This window comes from Adiantum capillus-veneris, chromosome 22, assembly GCF_014529385.1.
Source record: "Adiantum capillus-veneris isolate H3 chromosome 22, ASM1452938v2, whole genome shotgun sequence".
Lineage (NCBI taxonomy): Eukaryota > Viridiplantae > Streptophyta > Polypodiopsida > Polypodiales > Pteridaceae > Adiantum > Adiantum capillus-veneris.
In genome coordinates this window covers 142,052,441-142,070,985 of record NC_140952.1, presented here as the reverse complement: position 1 = coordinate 142,070,985, position 18,545 = coordinate 142,052,441, and the positions used below count along the sequence as shown (strand labels likewise).

Genomic DNA, 18,545 nt, shown 5'->3' with positions numbered 1-18,545 from the left:
CAATGTATCAACTGAAGTAAACAATGAGATGTTTTCTGGGAAGGTAGGTGCAAATATGAAGAAGATCTTGTGCGTACAGTGGTGTCGTGCAGGGTGACACTAAGAATCACTCCTGAAAGGTAAACCTGGCCCAACAGTAACTTTGTTTCCCCGCTTAGTTTGGAATGTATATGATGGTGTAGTGGTTGGAGCATTGGCCTCCAGTTGAGTCTATCTTGGATCCAAGTTAGCCAGGGATAGATAGTTCTCTTGAGTTAATTTATGGTGCTTAAGGTGCCTCACGATCTGTGAACCCTTGTCACGAGTACAAACCTCACACTAGGGAGTAGCCACTTATACGGTTTCCTGAGTGGTCTTGTAGCCATTGATAAGTATTCTGGGGTCTGGCTTCTGCTCTGCAAATCTGTGGGCAGAAGTCTGAGGATGCTCTAGCACATTAGTAGAGGAATATATTAGGCTAGACTGACTAGTTTCCCATTTAAGTTTCAAATGTCGATTTTAAGGCAATGAACTAGGCAATTGAGATTCTTGCATGGATTTCCCATGGATTCTCGTCAATTTCTATGATGCAATGTGAGATAGGGAGGATCTTCAAATATTAAGACCATATAGGATCTTTCTTGACATTCGCATTCTACAATGTGACTCTTTGCTAGATGGACACTATGAATGGAGCATGCGATCTTAAACAATGGGGTTGACTTTGTCTCGAAACTGTTATCAGAGTTTATTTAAGATGTCTAGGAGATGATATATTGGGTTTGTGTCTGGCAACATCATACTATTGGATAATATCCATACATGGAATCAAAATGAAAATGATGCGTGTGTCAAGGATATAGGCACAAAACTCCTTGGTATAGAGGTCTACTCCCCTACGTGTATTCCCTCTTCTTGTGCTACTTTGCATAATCCATATTTTAAGCGATGGTTTGATGAGAAGTTGGCTGAAAGGAGTAAGTTCCGTGGTTAATGGATAGTAATCTCCAGCAGCCAGCTGCATGAGGAAGACCTTTTGGCCACCAGCACACTTTGCTTTGTTAGTACCAGATGGCTTGGGTCGAGGCACCTGGCTATGAGCTTGATTGTTGATCCATAGAGTGCCCCTTGTTGTGCATTTATCTATGAGGAATCTTGGCTTGAGGCAGAGGCATAGCGGGTAGCCAAGAGATATTGGTCTATAATTCACAAACGTTTTAGCCACATTTGGACTTCCGCAGCCTCAGAGGCGTTCATACGTGGACTACTCCATGTTCAAAACCTTGGCAAAAATTATGTGTTTCCCCTGCTACAGCAGCTTTAATTTTCAGTTTCCCCGTAAGACTCGTCTCATTGAATGGATAGGGACTCGGTGGACCAATAAAGTGCTTTTGAACCTGACGCTTTTGGGGCTCTGCTTTGGGGCATCCCTTGTACTGTTTATAAGGATCCTTGGGCCTCACTCTATAGAGCATCTGGACGTAGAGTCTAAGAGCAGAGGACCGTCGGGAGTTGTACCGTTGTGACTCGTAATAATAAAGAAATATCGGAAGGGGCGTTAGTCTTTGGGGCTAGTGCATCTAGGCGTGGAACTCTGCCGTTCGCCAACGACTGATGCTAGATCTCTTGTGATTCAGCTATCCCAACAAGCCGCCTATCTTTCTGCTTAGTTTTTGCTTGACTCACATCGACCAACTTAGGACCCCATAGTATATATCTTTGTTTTGTACTGTTGTTAGGTTATTTTGTTACTCTGACTTTGTATCAGATCCACCACTTTGTAACTTTCGGGTCTCATAGGTCATTATGGCCTTTTGAAGACGTTAATATAACATTTCATTTCATTTCTCTCTCTCTCTCTCTCTCTCTCTCTCTCTCTCTCCGCCCTTTGTAAAGTTCAGTAATTTTGCAGTTTTTGTTCGTGTGTTACTATTGATTTCTTGCTTGGAGTGTCCAAGCCTGAACAAGTGCCTCTTCTCATTGGTGATGAGAGCTTGCTGCATTTGCTCCTTCATCCAAGGGGTACGTGGGTGACGCTCTTGCATCCTCTTTAAGGAAGCAATGTCCTGTTGGAGCTGGTTTTCCTCCTTCATGGTCGCAGCCAAATGAGCGGTAGAGGAAGAAATGACCAAGGTCCACAAGGCCAAAGGCAGCTCTAGTAGCACAGTCCCTGGTGTCTCCATACTCATTGTTCAAAGCGTCGCAACCTGCTCTTTGAGCTCTGTATCCAGCAAAATGCCCTCTGGGATGCGTAGCATTATACTACCACTCCTCTATCTATCTGACACAGTAAGATTCATTGGCGCATGATCGGAAAAAGTAGTCCTTGCCAAAATGCATATTGAATTGCCCATGTCACAAATGTGGTCACTAATGTAGAAACGATCTATCCTCGATAGATTCTCGCCCCCTACTCTGCGGTCAGGCAGACTAAGACAGAGAGAGGCTATATGAGGGCAGTACAAAGCCTGCATGCTGCCATACATCCAAAATCCTCAAAGTCATACATAGGCGCTCCCAAGGAGCAAGCTCATTGTAGCATGGCTGCCTCTAATCCTATCCGAGGCGTTCTCTAGCACGTTTAACCCCCCCCCCCCCCCCCCCCCCCCCTTCCTTCAATGCACCATTGCTCTGCATGAGGCAAGGACTCCACAACATGTGACTAAAACTAAGCCCTTGTATTTTGTCTAATGAATTATTTGAACTTAGTGCATCTAGACATCTGTTAGAGATCAACGAGATCTGGATGTGATGGCTAATTAAATGTAAACTGAATGAGATTCTAGTGCATCGAGATGTCTATGTGGATGAGCTGATTGGATACTAGTGTGAGTGTATCAAGAGTTCTAGGTGGAATGAGATGGCTAGATTGAATGATTGAAACACGGTGTTCAATGTGAACTAAGTGTGTGATTTGTGGATTGCATACTATGTGGATGTACTGTCTTGTGGGGATGGTCATGGGCATGGTTTGCTTGATTGAGATGTGAAAAGAAAGGATATCAATCTGATAGTAATAAGATTTACTATCAAGACATCCATGAAAAGATCAACGTGGTCTGGATATGATTGCTAAGTGGTTACAATGATTAGAATCTGTATCTGAGACCCTCGTTAGAAATGTGATGCAGAAACGTTGATTAACTTTACCTCTACTTTATGACACAAAGTAACGTCACAGATAAACCTATGATTGGAATTCAACACTTCATAACAATCACGACTTTGCAGCTAGAGTGCTCCCAAGTAGACAGTGACACCGTGTTGGCCCCAAAGGTTAGCGTCCCTTTTGATATTTTCTTTATTGGAAAACCAGTTATTTCTTTATTTCTTTATTGTTGGAGAAAACATGTTAGCTTCTACGTGTTGTCCGACTTTTATTGGGCTGAAAATGGCCTACTCTATCCCAATTTCGGCATCAACGATAGTTGAAGGATTCCTAGAAGAAATCTTCATGCATTGGGTGACTTCCCGCGCTCATTAGAGAGAAAATACAGCACGTTGAAATCTCTATTTTTCGCCTTTAAATGCACCAGAACACCTGCTTTGCTTCGCAGTCACCTACTAGAAAGTGACTCTAACAGTTCACTCTCTTCCATCCACTTTGCATCCATAGGTTGATAGTTTTTGAACTTCACCAAATAATGTCTTGCAACTTTTCCCTTAACTTTTCTTTTTTTATGTGCCAAAATCTGCTTAGATACCAAGATCTCATCAAGTTTCTCAACTTCCGGTTGATCTTCATCTGGCATATCTTCTGGTACATCACTCACAAAGGGTCTTAGAAGACTCATGTGAAACGCATCATGAATCTCCCAAGTGTCAGGCATTTTCAGCCTATAAGCAACATCGCTGATCTTGTCAAGTACTTGAAAAGGTCCATAGTAACGCATGCTGAGCTTTGGAAACAACCTTTCCTTGCCCTTCATCTTCTTTAACCTTGCCTATTCAAACCGCAAAAGAATCCAATCACCACTGGTGAAAACAAGAGTTCATGATGGTGACGATCAACAAGTTTTTTCTACTTTGCTCGAGTCTTCTCAAGTCAAGCTTGATTTTCTCATACATTTCAGCCATATGTTTTACATATCGATCTGCTTCAAAAATCTTATCCTTTGTGTGCAAAATGGGAGGAACATTTTTGCCACCCTCAACAATTTCAAAAGGTGCCTTACTTGTTGACGAATGCACCATATTGTTCTATGCATACTCAAGCATGGGTAAATAGTGTTTCCACTTGCCCTTATTATCTGACACATAGCGTTTCAGCAGATCTAAGACAATACAATTAGCCTCTTCTGATTACCCATCAGTTTGTGGATGAAATGAGGATGAAAACTTGAGCATAGTGTCAATGTTTTCAAACAAGCTCCAAAACAGACTCCTCGTACAAGGATCACGATCATTGATAATAGATTGTGGCATACCATGGTACTTCAAACACTATGTACATAAACAATCGTGCCATCTGATCAGATTTAAATCTTCCTGACACAAATGAAATGGGCTTGTTTGCTAAACATGCAAATAATGATTCATATACCATCATTTCCTCTGGGCATTCTCGGTAGATCAAAGATAAAATCCATAGCAATACTTTTCCATGGCTTATCTAGAATAGGCAATGGTTGCAATAAGCTTGGTGCCTTTTGTCACCAGCGTGTGACTACTATCTATCCTTTTTGTTGATTTCTTTCTTATTATCTATTTACTTTCACTTTTTGGAAACACCCCTCGGGAAATCTAACTGCCCTGCATTGCATAGCTAGTGTGGAACTGACCAGAGGGAGTCCAGGCCTGAGGGCAAGAGAGCACTAAGGTTGGACAAGGACTATGGTTAGCCAAAGTGGGGTCATTGACTAGCCAAAGCGAATCCTTTGCTACAGAGGCTACATTTCAGTTCTGGATGTGGCCACAGTGTACAAAGAGGGTCGGATGACCTAGAAAGATACAATGGTAGCATCTCCTAAAATTTAGGGAACTGCTATTTTGGGACTTGAAAATGTGTTTGCGTCATTACCTCCGGAATGACAAGGGGAACATTTTCTTACTCTGCCGTGAAGTCAACTGGGCAACCGGTTGGGAGATTTTTAGGCGGCAACCTCGAAACGGGAAAATGCTTATAAATGTGCCAAGTGGCACCTTGTGGTGCACTTTCCTCATGCAACAAGAAGTGGCGCTGATTTTTAAGTTGGGAGAGGCTCATTTTCAGCTTCTATCACAGGTTAAGAGCTATGGAGTGCTTGCTTTCCCTCCTATGTACAGTGCGGTGCCAGGAGTGATGCCTTGCACGCTACGCACTGCCCTCTCTCTCCCCTATGGCAGTATGTTATGCCCCACTAGTGGGCTTTTCATTTGACCAATGTACAGTTGTGTGGGTTCATGAGCGATTGCCGAGGCAAGAGCCTCTTGCACAGGTATTGGATTAGCTAGTGGCTAATCCCCCGCAGGTACAGGTGAATTCGGAGAGGTTTCACTCCAGAAATCTCGTCCAATTCAAAGGGCAAGTAGCCCTACAGGTGCGCGAGCTCGAGGACTTGCTACGGATGCGACCGGCACGCGAAACGGAGCCCGAAACAGTAAATTACAGCCTGCTGTGTATTTTTGCAGGTTTAGGGTTTTGGCCCTAAACGGTCCCTAATACCCCCAAGAGGTTCGGGGACGCGAGGGGACCGCTGTACAGGTGATCTGGCGCATTTTCGGGGCTGAAAACAGAGAATTCAACGTGCTGCAGATTCTGGCCAGGTTTTGCAAAGTGCCCGTATGCGTCGGGAAAGTCAGTCAATGCGTGGGAATACTGACTGTGAAGGGTCCTAGCACAGTTATGTTGCCGAAATCGGGCTGGAACAGTTGAAATTCAGCCAAGTGTATGCGGGGCAGCTTGTAGGGAACCACAACGTTTATTCCCTCTTTTGAACAATAAAGAAATACCGAAAGGGGCGCCTAAGTTAGGGGCCAATCTGGTGTCGGTCTACTCATACAGGTGCAATCTAGCAGCCTGTATCCCTCTCCCCTTTGTTGTGTCTTGAAAGTACAGGTAAAGTGGACGACAAATTAAATGCGTGAAAGCTAAATCAAGGTTTGAAGTAAAGTCTACCGCCTTTTTTGGATTAAACAGGCCGGTTTCATGGTTCCATCGACGGGATTAAATCACTTTTTCCCATAGAAGTGAGCCTTGGTCAGTTTGGGCTTGAAGACACAAGGGATCATAGACCAGACACAGGGAATTGTAATTATGGCTGACAGACCAGATGATGTGACTGAAGAGGTTTCCTCTTCACAGGGTCAACAGACACATGAAGTGGGTGAGTCCTCAAGACCACCACAGACGGATGATAATATATTCTGGACCCAGTTGGCTACGGATGTGGCTATGTTCACACAAGTAATGCAGAATCCGAGGTTTTTAGCCTTTCTGCAACCTCCTGTTTCGTCTCAGCAAGTTGGGTCACTGGATCATATTCAAAAGCCTGTTAAGGCTCAAGCACAAGTGATTCATACTGCACAGTCAATGGAAACACCTGTACACTTTACGGAGAACATGCAGTCTCCACAACCTGTGCCTAAGGTGCAAGAACAGGTGGCTGAGATGCCAGTCTTTCAAGCTCTACCAGTTCAGCCCGCCACCTTTCAGCAGCCTATAGCTAGTTCTAATGGGCAGGGAAGCAACCTACATGCTATGCAACAGGTCTTCCCACCACCTTCAGTACACCCTGGCTATTTTGGAGGTGGATCGGTATTCCAGAGCATGGCTGGTCATGCACCTGGAAATCAGTTTTACACGCCAGGAATAGTGTTTGGGGGTGCTCAAACGATGATGCCTAACCCCATGTATGGTGTCACAAGCATGCTACCAGGGTTTCAAAGCACTCAGGGCCAATTTGGGATGCCACAGGCAAATTTTGGCATGGTTGGAATTACAAATCAACAGCCAAATATGGCATTTCCAGGTCAACTTAATTGCGGTCAGGGAACACAAATGAACCCTAACAGTGTTCCCATGTTTCAGTCACTTCCATATGACAATTTAACGCCGTTGGAGAGGCCAACTCCATACAAAGAAGGTGGCAAAGGTGTGACTTTCACGACCTTTACAGGGTTTGATGACAGGAAGAAGGCTCTCTCATTCCTCCAGCAGTTTGACAAGGCCTATGCAGGGGGAAACTTTACAGAGGCTTCAAAGGTCCGCAAGGAAGCCACTTTCTTGACAGGGAATGCGGGACAATGGTAGAAAACTTTATTGCTTCAAGGGCAAGCTCTGTCCACATGGATTTACTTCAAACAGATTTTTTCAGCAGCATGGTTATCTGATGACTTTGAAGCAGATGTCATGACAGAATGGCACCAACTTAATGCTGCTACTTGCAAGAATCTCGATGACTACAATCGGAAGTTTTGGAAAGCTCTACTTCCAGTAACTTCCTATAGGTTTGTGCCATTGACAAAACAGATTGAAAAATATTGTTGTGGCCTACCCAAAGGATTGAGAAAATACTGTACGAAGACCAAAGTCACTACTTTGACGCAGCTCATCGAGGTAGCAAACACTGGCAATGGTTTGCTCAAGGGAGAAGACTGTGAATTCAATACTGGCGTCAAGGATGGATGAGCCAAGAAAAATTCAGCGAAGAAGTATGTTCCCAAGGAAGCTCGGAAAGCGACTCAGGAGCCAGCCAATGCAGGGAAAGACAAAGCTATGGCTAAATCAGAAAAGGGACCAGCGAAGAAATGGAAAAGACATTTTCCTCGCAAGTCGGAAGAGCAAAAGAAGGTCCTGAGGTCAGAGAACAAATGCTTCATCTGTGAGCAGCCTGGCCACATTGCTTACAAGTGTCCTACAAAGAAAAGGCCAGCTGATTCTGAAGACAAGGAGGACACGAAAGGAAAGAAGCCCATGGCTGGTCTAGTGCCAGATATGGTGGGCGATAAGCCGAATTCAGATGCAAGTGAGCTTTGCAGAGCATGGGGAAAGATCAGGGATCAAACAGTGCTTATCTTCTTTGATCCAGGTGCCAAAGCCAACTTCATTTCCCCAGAATTGGCTTCAAAGTTGGGAATCAGACCCGAAGAGATGGGGTATACAACAGAGGCAGGTTTGGCATGTCCTGGCCATACAGAGGCTGTGACACCCATCATTGGAAAATTGCGCCTACATATTCAGTCCTATGTAGATGCTGAAGAATTTTACATCATGCCACTGGACGGATGTGATGTGTTGCTAGGTATTCCTTGGTTGTTTCGTGTACAGGGAATCATGGATGCCTACAACAAAAAGATCACTGTACAGAGCAGGGGAAAGACTCACATTCTGGATGTAAAACTTAAAGGGGAGTCTATTCCCACTGTATCAGATTCTGCTATTACTTCTGTAATGAAAAAGCATCTTTTTGCGTACTTGGTTTTTGCACGTGAAGTGTCAGATTGTGATGAATCAAATTTATCTGTGTTAGATAAAGAAAGGTCAATGTTTTTACAACAGTATAGTGACTGCTTTTCCGATTCATTACCGTCTCAATTACCGCCAGAGAGACCCGAGGACCATGTGATAGATTTGGTACCAGGCAGTAGCCCACCAAATAAGCCTCCGTATAGGGTTAGTGCGGCTCAGCAGAAAGAGATAATGGGCCAAGTACAGGAGCTGTTAGAAAAGGGGCTGATTCAGCCCAGTTCATCTCCATTCTGTTCTCCAGTATTGTTGGTGCAGAAAAAGGATGGCTCATGGCGTATGTGCATCGACTACCGTGCACTGAACAAGAATACCATCAAGAATATGTTCCCTATACCTAGAATTGATGATATTATGGACAAATTAGAAGGAGCAGCTATGTTGAGCAGGATAGATCTAAAGAGTGGGTACCATCAGATCCGCATTAGATCAGAGGATGTGCACAAGACTGCTTTTAGAACAACGTTTGGCCTTTACGAATTTTTAGTGATGCCCTTTGGTCTCACAAATGCTCCTGCTACGTTCAATAGGATGATGGACAGAATTTTCCGTCCACACCAGCAATTTGTTGGTACATTCTTTGATGACATGATAGTCTACTCAAAGAATAAAGAGGAGCATAGGCATCACTTTGCCATTGTGTTCGAAGAGCTACGCAGTCATAGGTTGCTCATCAATGCAAAGAAAAATGAATTTTTTCTGGAAGAGATCCACTTTCTGGGACACATTGTCTCAAAGGATGGTGTCAGAATGGATCCTGCAAAAGTTGAAGCGATCAAGTCATGGCCAGATTTGAAGACGGTGCATGATGTCCGAAGCTTCTTGGGACTATGCTCCTATTATAGAAGGTTTATCCGAAATTTCGTTGAGATTGCTTCACCTTTACATGCTCTTCAAAAGAAGGCAGTCACCTTTAGATGGACACAGAAAGAGAATTCAGCTTTTAATCTCTTAAAGGAAAAGATGACTTCGGATCCCGTCATTGTGTTGCCAGATCTTAGGAGTCATTTATGGTCCAGTGTGACGCCTGTGGTAGAAGCATTGGTGCAGTGCTAATGCAAGATGGCAGGGTAGTAGCCTATGAGAGCAGAATTTTGCAAGGGCCAGAGATGACCATGCAGGTCTATGAGAAAGAGTTACTAGCTGTGATTCATGCGCTCTTAAGTTGGAAACACTACCTGCTAGGTGCAGATTTCGTTGTCCAAACGGACCATCAGACCTTGCGATACTTCTTGACACAGACAAAGTTATCTGAGAAGCATATGCGATGGGCAAATATCTTGTCCATATTCCATTTTCAGATTGTGCATGTGGAAGGCAAGAAGAACGTTGTGGCTGATGCCTTGTCAAGGAAGCCACAAATTTCAGCTGTGTCAATTCCTTATCATCATGAACTTGATGATATGAGAGAACAGTATGCAAATGATGAAGGTTTTGCAAGGGTCTTCGAGCAGCTAATGAATGGACAACGTCATGAACACTATCTTCTCAAAGATGGGTTCATGATGATGCATGGCAGATTGTGTGTCACAAAGCCAATGCGACGCAAAGTTATGGAAGACAGTCATGTCCCACCGTATGCAGGGCATCGTGGTATCGATGCTACAGTTAAAGCGGTTGAGACATTCTTCTACTGGCCTACATTGAGAAGAGATGTGGATGCCTTTGTGCGAGAATGCCTAATTTGCCAGAAGGTCAAGTTTGACAGGCAAAAGGCACCAGGGTTATTGCAACCACTACCTATTCCAGATAAACCATGGGAAAGTAATGCTATGGATTTTATCTTTGATCTTCCGAGAACGCAGACAGGAAACGATGGTATTTGGACCATTATTTGCAGATTCAGCAAATAGGCTCATTTTATTCCTGTCAGGAAGAAGATAAAGCCAGATCAGATGGCACGCTTGTTTATGAGCAATATTTTCAAGTATCATGGCATGCCACAGTCGATTGTTAGCGACCGTGATCCACGCATGACAAGTTTGTTCTGGAGAGGCTTGTTTGAGAATATGGGCACAACGCTCAAATTCTCTTCGTCATTTCATCCTCAAACAGATGGGCAGTCAGAAGAGGCAAATTCTACTGTCCTAGATCTACTGAAGTGTTATGTGTTAGAGCATAAAGGAAAGTGGGAGCAGTATTTGCCATTGGTGGAGTATGCATACAATAATATAGTGCATTCATCAACTGGCAAGGCACCTTTTGAGATAGTTGGAGGTGGCAAGAAAGTTCCTCCCATACTGCATACAAACGACAAGATATTTGAAGCAGATAAGTATGTTCAGGACATGGTTGAAATGTACAAGAAGGTCAAAGTGGCCTTAGAAAAGACTCAGGCAAAGCAAAAGAAAGCAGCTGATCATCACCGTCGTGAAGTGGTATATTCACTTGGTGATTGGGTGCTTTTGCGCTTTGAAAAGGCAAGGTTAAAGAAGATGAAGGGCAAGGAAAGACTGTTTCCAAAGCTCAGCATGCGTTACTATGGGCCTTTTCAAGTGTGCGACATAATCAGTGATGTTGCATATAGGCTGAAATTGCCTGACAGTTGGAAGATTCACAATGCGTTTCATGTGAGTCTTCTCAGACCCTATGTGGGTGATGTGCCAGAGGATATGCCAGCTGAAGATCAGCCGGAAGTCGAGGAACTTGACGAGATCTTGGTCCCGGAACAGATTTTGGCACTTAAGGAAAGAAAAGTGAAAGGCAAGCTTGCTAGGCGTTACTTGGTAAAGTTCAGAAACTATCCACCAATGGATGCTAAGTGGATGGAAGAAGGTGAACTTGCAGAGTCACCAACTGTGTTATCACTTTACCTGGAAGCCTTCGATTTGCAACCTACCTTGACCCCTTGAGTTTCAGAGCTACATGGATTGTCAGTGTGACAATGGCTTTTGAAACAAATGATGTACATGGTATTTAAAGTGAGCTCAAATGAAATACCTGTTACATGAATGTTAGAGCTGTGCAGATTGTCAGTTTGGCGATTGCTCTTATGGAATGTCCAAAAGTTTGGTTAGTGCTATAGAAGTGAGTATTTCTTGTCAGTTTGTCAAGGATACAATAATTGCTTCTACTAAAGAGTACATGTGTAACTGCATTCTTAAACTGTCGGTTTGGGTATGCGCGAAAGTGTTACGGGATCCAACGTGTACTATAAGACAGTGGCAAAATGTGTCGCTACCATTTTGTCATTGGAAAGTTAGTGACTCGGAGCAATGGCAGAGTGCGAAGCTACCACTATGTCATTGGGAGAGGGTTCACACGCAGGCAATACATGTGTCGACGAGGTGTTGAATACACCAGGGTTGACAATGAGCATGTATGTGTTGTACATGTGTCGACAGGTGTTGAATACATCAGTGTTGACTAGGAGCATGTACGACATAGATGCAAACGAGGACGTTTGAGATTTCAAGAGGGGGGTATGTCACCAGCGTGTGACTACTATCTATCCTTTTTGTTGATTTCTTTCTTATTATCTATTTACTTTCACTTTTTGGAAACACCCCTCGGGAAATCTAACTGCCCTACATTGCATAGCAAGTGTGGAACTGACCAGAGGAACTCCAGGCCTGAGGGCAAGAGAGCACTAAGGTTGGACAAGGACTATGGTTAGCCAAAGTGGGGTCATTGACTAGCCAAAGCGAATCCTTTGCTACAGAGGCTACATTTCAGTTCTGGATGTGGCCACAGTGTACAAAGAGGGTCGGATGACCTAGAAAGATACAATGGCAGCATCTCCTAAAATTTAGGGAACTGCTATTTTGGGACTTGAAAATGTGTTTGCGTCATTACCTCCGGAATGACAAGGGGAACATTTTCTTGCTCTGCCGTGAAGTCAATTGGGCAACCGGTTGGGAGATTTTTAGGCGGCAACCCCGAAATGGGAAAATGCTTATAAATGTGCCAAGTGGCACCTTCTGGTGCACTTTCCTCATGCAACAAGAAGTGGCGCTGATTTTTAAGCTGGGAGAGGCTCATTTTCAGCTTCTGTCACAGGTTAAGAGCTATGGAGTGCTTGCTTTCCCTCCTATGTACAGTGCGGTGCCAGGAGTGATGCCCTGCACGCTACGCACTGTCCTCTCTCTCCCCTATGGCAATATGTTATGCCCCACTAGTGGACTTTTCATTTGACCAATGTACAGTTGTGTGGGTTCATGCGCGATTGCCGAGGCAAGAGCCTCTTGCACAAGTACTAGATTAGCTAGCGGCTAATCCCCTGCAGGTACAGGTGAATTCGGAGAGGTTTCACGCCAGAAATCTCGTTCGATTCAAAGGGCAAGTAGCCCTACAGGTGCGGGAGCTCGAGGACTTGCTACGGATGCGACCAGCACGCGAAACGGAGCCCGAAACAGTAAATTACAGCCTGCTGTGTATTTTTGCGGGTTTAGGGTTTTGGCCCTAAACGGTCCCTAATACCCCCAAGAGGTTCGGGGACGCGAGGGGACCGCTGTACAGTTGATCTGGCGCATTTTCGGGGCTCAAAACAGAGAATTCAACGTGCTGCAGATTCTGGCCAGGTTTTGCAAAGTGCCCGTATGCGTCGGGAAAGTCAGTCAATGCGTGGGAATACTGACTGTGAAGGGTCCTAGCACAGTTATGTTGCCGAAATCGGGCCGGAACAGTTGAAATTCAGCCAAGTGTGTGCGGGGCAGCTTGTAGGGAACCACAACGTTTATTCCCTCTTTTGAACAATAAAGAAATACCGAAAGGGGCGCCTAAGTTAGGGGCCAATCTGGTGTCGGTCTACTCATACAGGTGCAATCTAGCAGCCTGTATCCCTCTCCCCTTTGTTGTGTCTTGAAAGTACAGGTAAAGTGGACGACAAATTAAATGGGTGAAAGCTAAATCAAGGTTTGAAGTAAAGTCTACCGCCCTTTTTGGATTAAACAGGCCGGTTTCGCCTTTTGCCTGTCAAACTTGACGTTTTGGCAAGTTGGTAAAACTTCTTCTGCAGCTTCTTCTAGGGTTTAAGCTCCTTGGCCGCGATCTGCATGTTCGCTCCGTTCTTTAGTTGCTTGAGACATCAACAGTTTGTGACAAAAGAGCTCTAGACATTCTCTTATTGGCCTTCTTTGAGGAGAGATGTGGATGCCTTTGTGCGAGCATGCATAATTTGCCAAAAGGTCAAGTTTGACAGGCAAAAGGCACCAAGCTTATTGCAACCATTGCCTATTCTAGATAAGCCATGGAAAAGTATTGCTATGGATTTTATCTTTGATCTTCCGAGAACGCCGAGAGGAAATGATGGTATATGGATCATTATTTGCATGTTTAGCAAACAGGCCCATTTCATTTGTGTCAGGAAGAATAAATTTGATCAGATGGCACGATTGTGTATGTACATAGTGTTTGAAGTACCATGGTATGCCACAGTCTATAATCAACGATCGTGATCCTCGTACGAGGAGTCTGTTTTGGAGCTTGTTTGAAAACATTGACACTACGCTCAAGTTTTCATCCACATTTCATCCACAAATTATGCATGCTCGCACAAAGGCATCCACATCTCTCCTCAAAGTAGGCCAATAAGAGTGTCTAGAGCTCTTTTGTCACAAACTGTTGATGTGTGAAGCTAGTAAAGAATGGAGCCAACATGCAGATCGCGGCCGAGGAGCCTAAACCCTAGAAGAAGCAGCAGAAGAAGTTTTACCAACTTGCGGGACCCCGTGCGATGGGGCCCAAGTGACCTAAAGGGATTAAATAAAGCAAGATCCACACACACGAAGGAAGTGCGTGGAGAATTGATGACGTGGCAGGACCGTACGGCAGCCCCGGATTTCGTGTTGGTGACAGTGCTGACGTGGGGTTGTACGGATTCCCGTAGAACGCGTTCACATGCTGACGTGGCAATTGTATGGATTTTCGCAAAACGCGTTGGCAGCTTTTGGCGCTAGTGGTTTTGGGACCAGATGCTTTTGAGTTTGAAGCTTTTCATCTAAACTGCTTTTCTTAGGCCAAGGGCCTTCAAATATGTGTAGAGGGCTCTGTCTCTCACACTCTTTCGAGTGAAGGTGCAGAGCGGGAGTACCGTCATTGTACTGAGTTGAAGCAGTATAAAGAAATGCCGAAAGGGGCGCCAAGGTTTGGGGCCAGTGCTCTCGTGGGGGGGTGGAACTCCGCCACTCCCGTCTTGTGTCATGCATCTCTTTTAGTTGAGTTGTTATTTGAAGCGCTTAAAGTTGCTCGGTCTGTTCTTTTCGGTTGGCATGTGGTGTTCATCCCCGTGGCAGTTGTATCAGAGTTTCAGGCGTGTGCTTTTCTGAAAGCATACCTGTCCTACCAAAGAGCAGACGAAGCAAGATGGCGCTTCCAAGTTTTACAGGAAATTTCAATAAGGAATCTTTGTGTCCCGACCTTGGACTTGTTAGCCACTCCCACCCTTACTCCATTGCGCATCGGACGCACTCCCGTCTTCATCGCTCTATCTTACAGGGCATAAGCCATAAACATTACTTGCAAGAAAAGAATCAATTTTTTTTTCTTTTAAACCGTTGTTTTCTTAGAAGCAATGCCATATAGTGGTGGATGTCTATAGCTACCAAGCCACACACTCCAAGGACTTTTTTTTCCGAGAAAAAGATCCTTCTATTAGTTACTAAAATTGCCCATAGGGCTACAATCACCTCTACTAGAGAGGTCTATATCAACAGCAAGGGAGACTCGCCCAATGAAACAACAGAATATGTATAATGGGGGCTAAATCACGAAATGGGAGGAGGAAAGAGCCACATAGGTGGACGATAGTGCCACAGAATGGGCCGATTCAATGGGCGAGTCGAAGGGCGAGGTGGTCCTTGCTCCTGGTGCATGGAGTTGGAGGTGGAGGCATAGAAGTTTTGAGGTGATGAGGGAGCATGGGTATGATAAAAGCTCTGAGACGGAAAAGTACTTTGCATACCTTGCATAGGAGGGGCTGTCAGCAAAGGTGGCATATGGTGTGGATGATCACAGGATGTTGGATGCAGGTGTTGGTCCTTGTTGAAGAGTAGGACCAAGATTCTGCTGTATTTGTCGCAATCCCTTGAGGTAGTAACAGTTCTTGTCCTCATGTCCAGATTTTTCACAGAAGTGGTAGTAAACCCGAAGGGGGCATTCCTATGGAGGGTGTCCTGGAGAGCGGCATGAGCTACACCAAACCATAGCTTTAGTCTCCTGCTGACACTTGAGCTCTTCTAGCTCGCGCTTGATCTGTTCCAATGCCTCGTGATGTGGAGGCTTCTCCTGTCGAAGAGAGAAGGACCTCTCCTCTTGAAGAGCTCGCTTTAACTTTAGGGCTTTCAGTTCCCTACGTAAAGAAGTTAAAGGATCAGAAGGACTTTCTAAAGACGCTGAGGGGGTTTCTACCCGAGGAGAGTTGGTGAACAGTTTCCTAGCCCCCTCTATCCTAGTAGCAGCTGCGATGAACTCCTCCAGAGTGGCGTCGGGTCAGAGGCTCTCTCGGAGTTTTTGCTGAGAAGTTTTTGGAAGCGCCTTCTCCACCCACTTCTTAACCATAAATTCACCGGGTTGCTGGGGAAGCTTGGCAACCATAGACTTGGTTTTAGTCATAGCTCTGCAAAAGTCTCCTCTGGTTGGAGCACCATGTTGGCCAACTCATCCAACACCTTCTCCTGGTAGTCACCTGGCCTAAAAGCTGCACAGAACTGTTGTCTTAAGGATGCCCAAGTTGCAAAATGGTTCTCTGCAAACTGGCTGTACCATTTGTTTGCTAAGCCATCCAAGGTGGATGGAAAGAGAACCAAATAAGCATCTTCTCTGTTAAGACCACGACCCCTACAGAGAGATACCAACCTCCTTGCATGGTCGTCAGCATCTTCTGAAGAGAGTCCTTTGAAGGTGGGAAACTTGATGTTTACCTTGGCCAAAACACTAGCCAACGCCTCCATGGCCCCTTGCTGAGCCTGTTGCTCAATGGCCTGCTGAATAGGGGAGAGCTTTACTGGAGAAGGTGATCTGGAAGATGTGGAACCGGATGAAGGAATGGGGGATGTCGTATGTGGAAGTATGGGTGATGAGGTTAATGGACTTCTACTAGGTACCAAAGGTCGTCTTCTGTTATAGTACTTCAGAGGGCTCAGTAGTGCGCTTTGACGCTTGACTGACCGCCTTGTATGTGTCATGCAGTGACCACCAATCCAACCAAGCTTTGGGCAAGAAGACCTTGAATTGGCTGAAGACTGGTCTAGACTCTACTAGACCAGGCTGGACCAGGGACGAGGAGGACTAGACTAGGGACGAGGACTGGTTGGACCAGGGCGAGAGATGACTAGGGCAAGGGAGGACTAGACCAGTTGGACCAGGCGAGAGGAGAACAGTGCAAGGCAAGGTAGGTGAAGCTAGATAAACCCAACTAGCTTCAAGATTTGTACCTCACAAAGTGAGATTTCAATTGAGGTTCCACCGTGATCGCCAAAATGAAAGCACTTGTAGCACGGATAATGTGTCGTGCTCTCTACAGTGGGTGGTCCTCAGTGCAATGTGCGTGACAATCTCACTCAAACAGACTGAAAAAAAAAGAAACAATAGACATCAACTGAGCTCACAAAGACACAACAGCAGACCAGAACATATGACTCGACTATCTCAAAGAACTGATACAGACTCTGGCCTGGTAGCACTCTCAGCTTCAACCCAGGACTCACAGGTACAATGGGGGTGTCGAGGCTCAGATGTGTCGGGATGTTGAAGACGTGCTCTGTGTATAGACTCACTCTAGCCGACTACGTCTAGATAATGATGTACAAACAGCTGCTAGCCATATGTATAATCATAAAGAGCCACCAACGGCTCATAAATGCCGGCCATCTTAATCTATCTCCAATTGATAACTGAGTAGTGGTGACCTGGCCACGATGTCCACTAGACCACCTAGACCACCGTCCGTATCCCCTGCCACGTGGCACTGCCCAGCCAAGAGAGTCTGTCCAGTCCGGTGTGAACCAGCCTCGGCCAATTGTAACTTGTCCTGTGAAAGTGACACTGTAGCCTGCTACAGCTGTGCACCCCTCTCATGCCCTGTAGTTGGATGCTCTGAAGCTCCTCTGACAAACCTGAGAACTGCAGCCAGTCACCTAGAGTGCGTAATGAAACCTCTGCCATGGGACCCCAAGAAACATGAGGCCGACTACCAACCAAGTGGCCTCTCTGAGTGCTGACCATGGGGTTCCAAACAAGGGCTATCTCTGGCGCTCCTCCGAGCAAGTAGGTTGGTGCTACTCCAAGCCTCTACGTAGCTGCTCCTCGAAGCAAAGCAAGCTCACAACAAAACAGTCCTCCAATCTCCTGCTTAGACCAACTCTGCGCATCTTTGTGAAAATCCATCTGATGGAAGGTCTTCAGGGGCCTCTTGCTTGAGGCACTCTAGCTCTAAGCCGCTGAAGCAAAACCCCTTCCAGGGCTCCTCCCCTAGAAGCAATCCTCTCACAACAAACTTCCCAAGAAGGGCTCTGCTGTGCTGTGCTGGGTCTATGATCCCCAACCCCCCCTGAGAACAAGGTAGAGTGCCCTCCTCTCTCGTTGCAGCTAGACAAACTGTAGGCTCCTAAAGAAAGAGTCGATTAAGCTGAGCAAGTCCAGAGGCCACTCTGTCAGCATGAGACTCCTGCGTGTCCAAGCCCTCTATCCATAGAGCCACCACTCACTCTCCGAGCTCTGAATCCAACAAGATCCTCTCAGGGATGCGAAGCATCATGCTCCCCTACTTCTGTCTATCTTTCACAATGAGGATCGCTGGTGCATGGTCCGAAAAAGATGTCGTAGCCAGAATGCAAACTGACCCACTCAAGTCACAGAAGTGGTCAGTGGCGTAAAAGCAATCTATCCTAGATAGATCGCTCCTCCCACTCTACGGTCCAAGTGAGAGAAGGCCAAGCTGTCTGGGGGCCTCACAAAACCAGAGTGCTGCCAAACATGTGAAACCCTCAAAGTCATACATAGCCTCTCCCAAGCTGCCAACTCAGCCCCGTACACAGTAGCATGGCTATCTCCAGTCCTGTCAGCGAGGTCCTCTAGCATGTTGAAGTCACCCTTAATGCACCATTGCTTTGCATGCGGCAGAGACTCTACAACGTGAGACCAAAACTCAGCACGTGCACTTGCCACATTGGACGTATAGATC

The 18,545-nt window shown here is 45.5% G+C and overlaps 1 pseudogene across 1 annotated transcript in view; it reads left to right on the top strand.

Moving 5' to 3' along the window:
* Window positions 1-18,545, top strand: part of LOC147430345 (DNA ligase 4-like) — a 227,597-nt pseudogene that overhangs the window by 182,741 nt on the left and 26,311 nt on the right. The window lies entirely within an intron of this gene.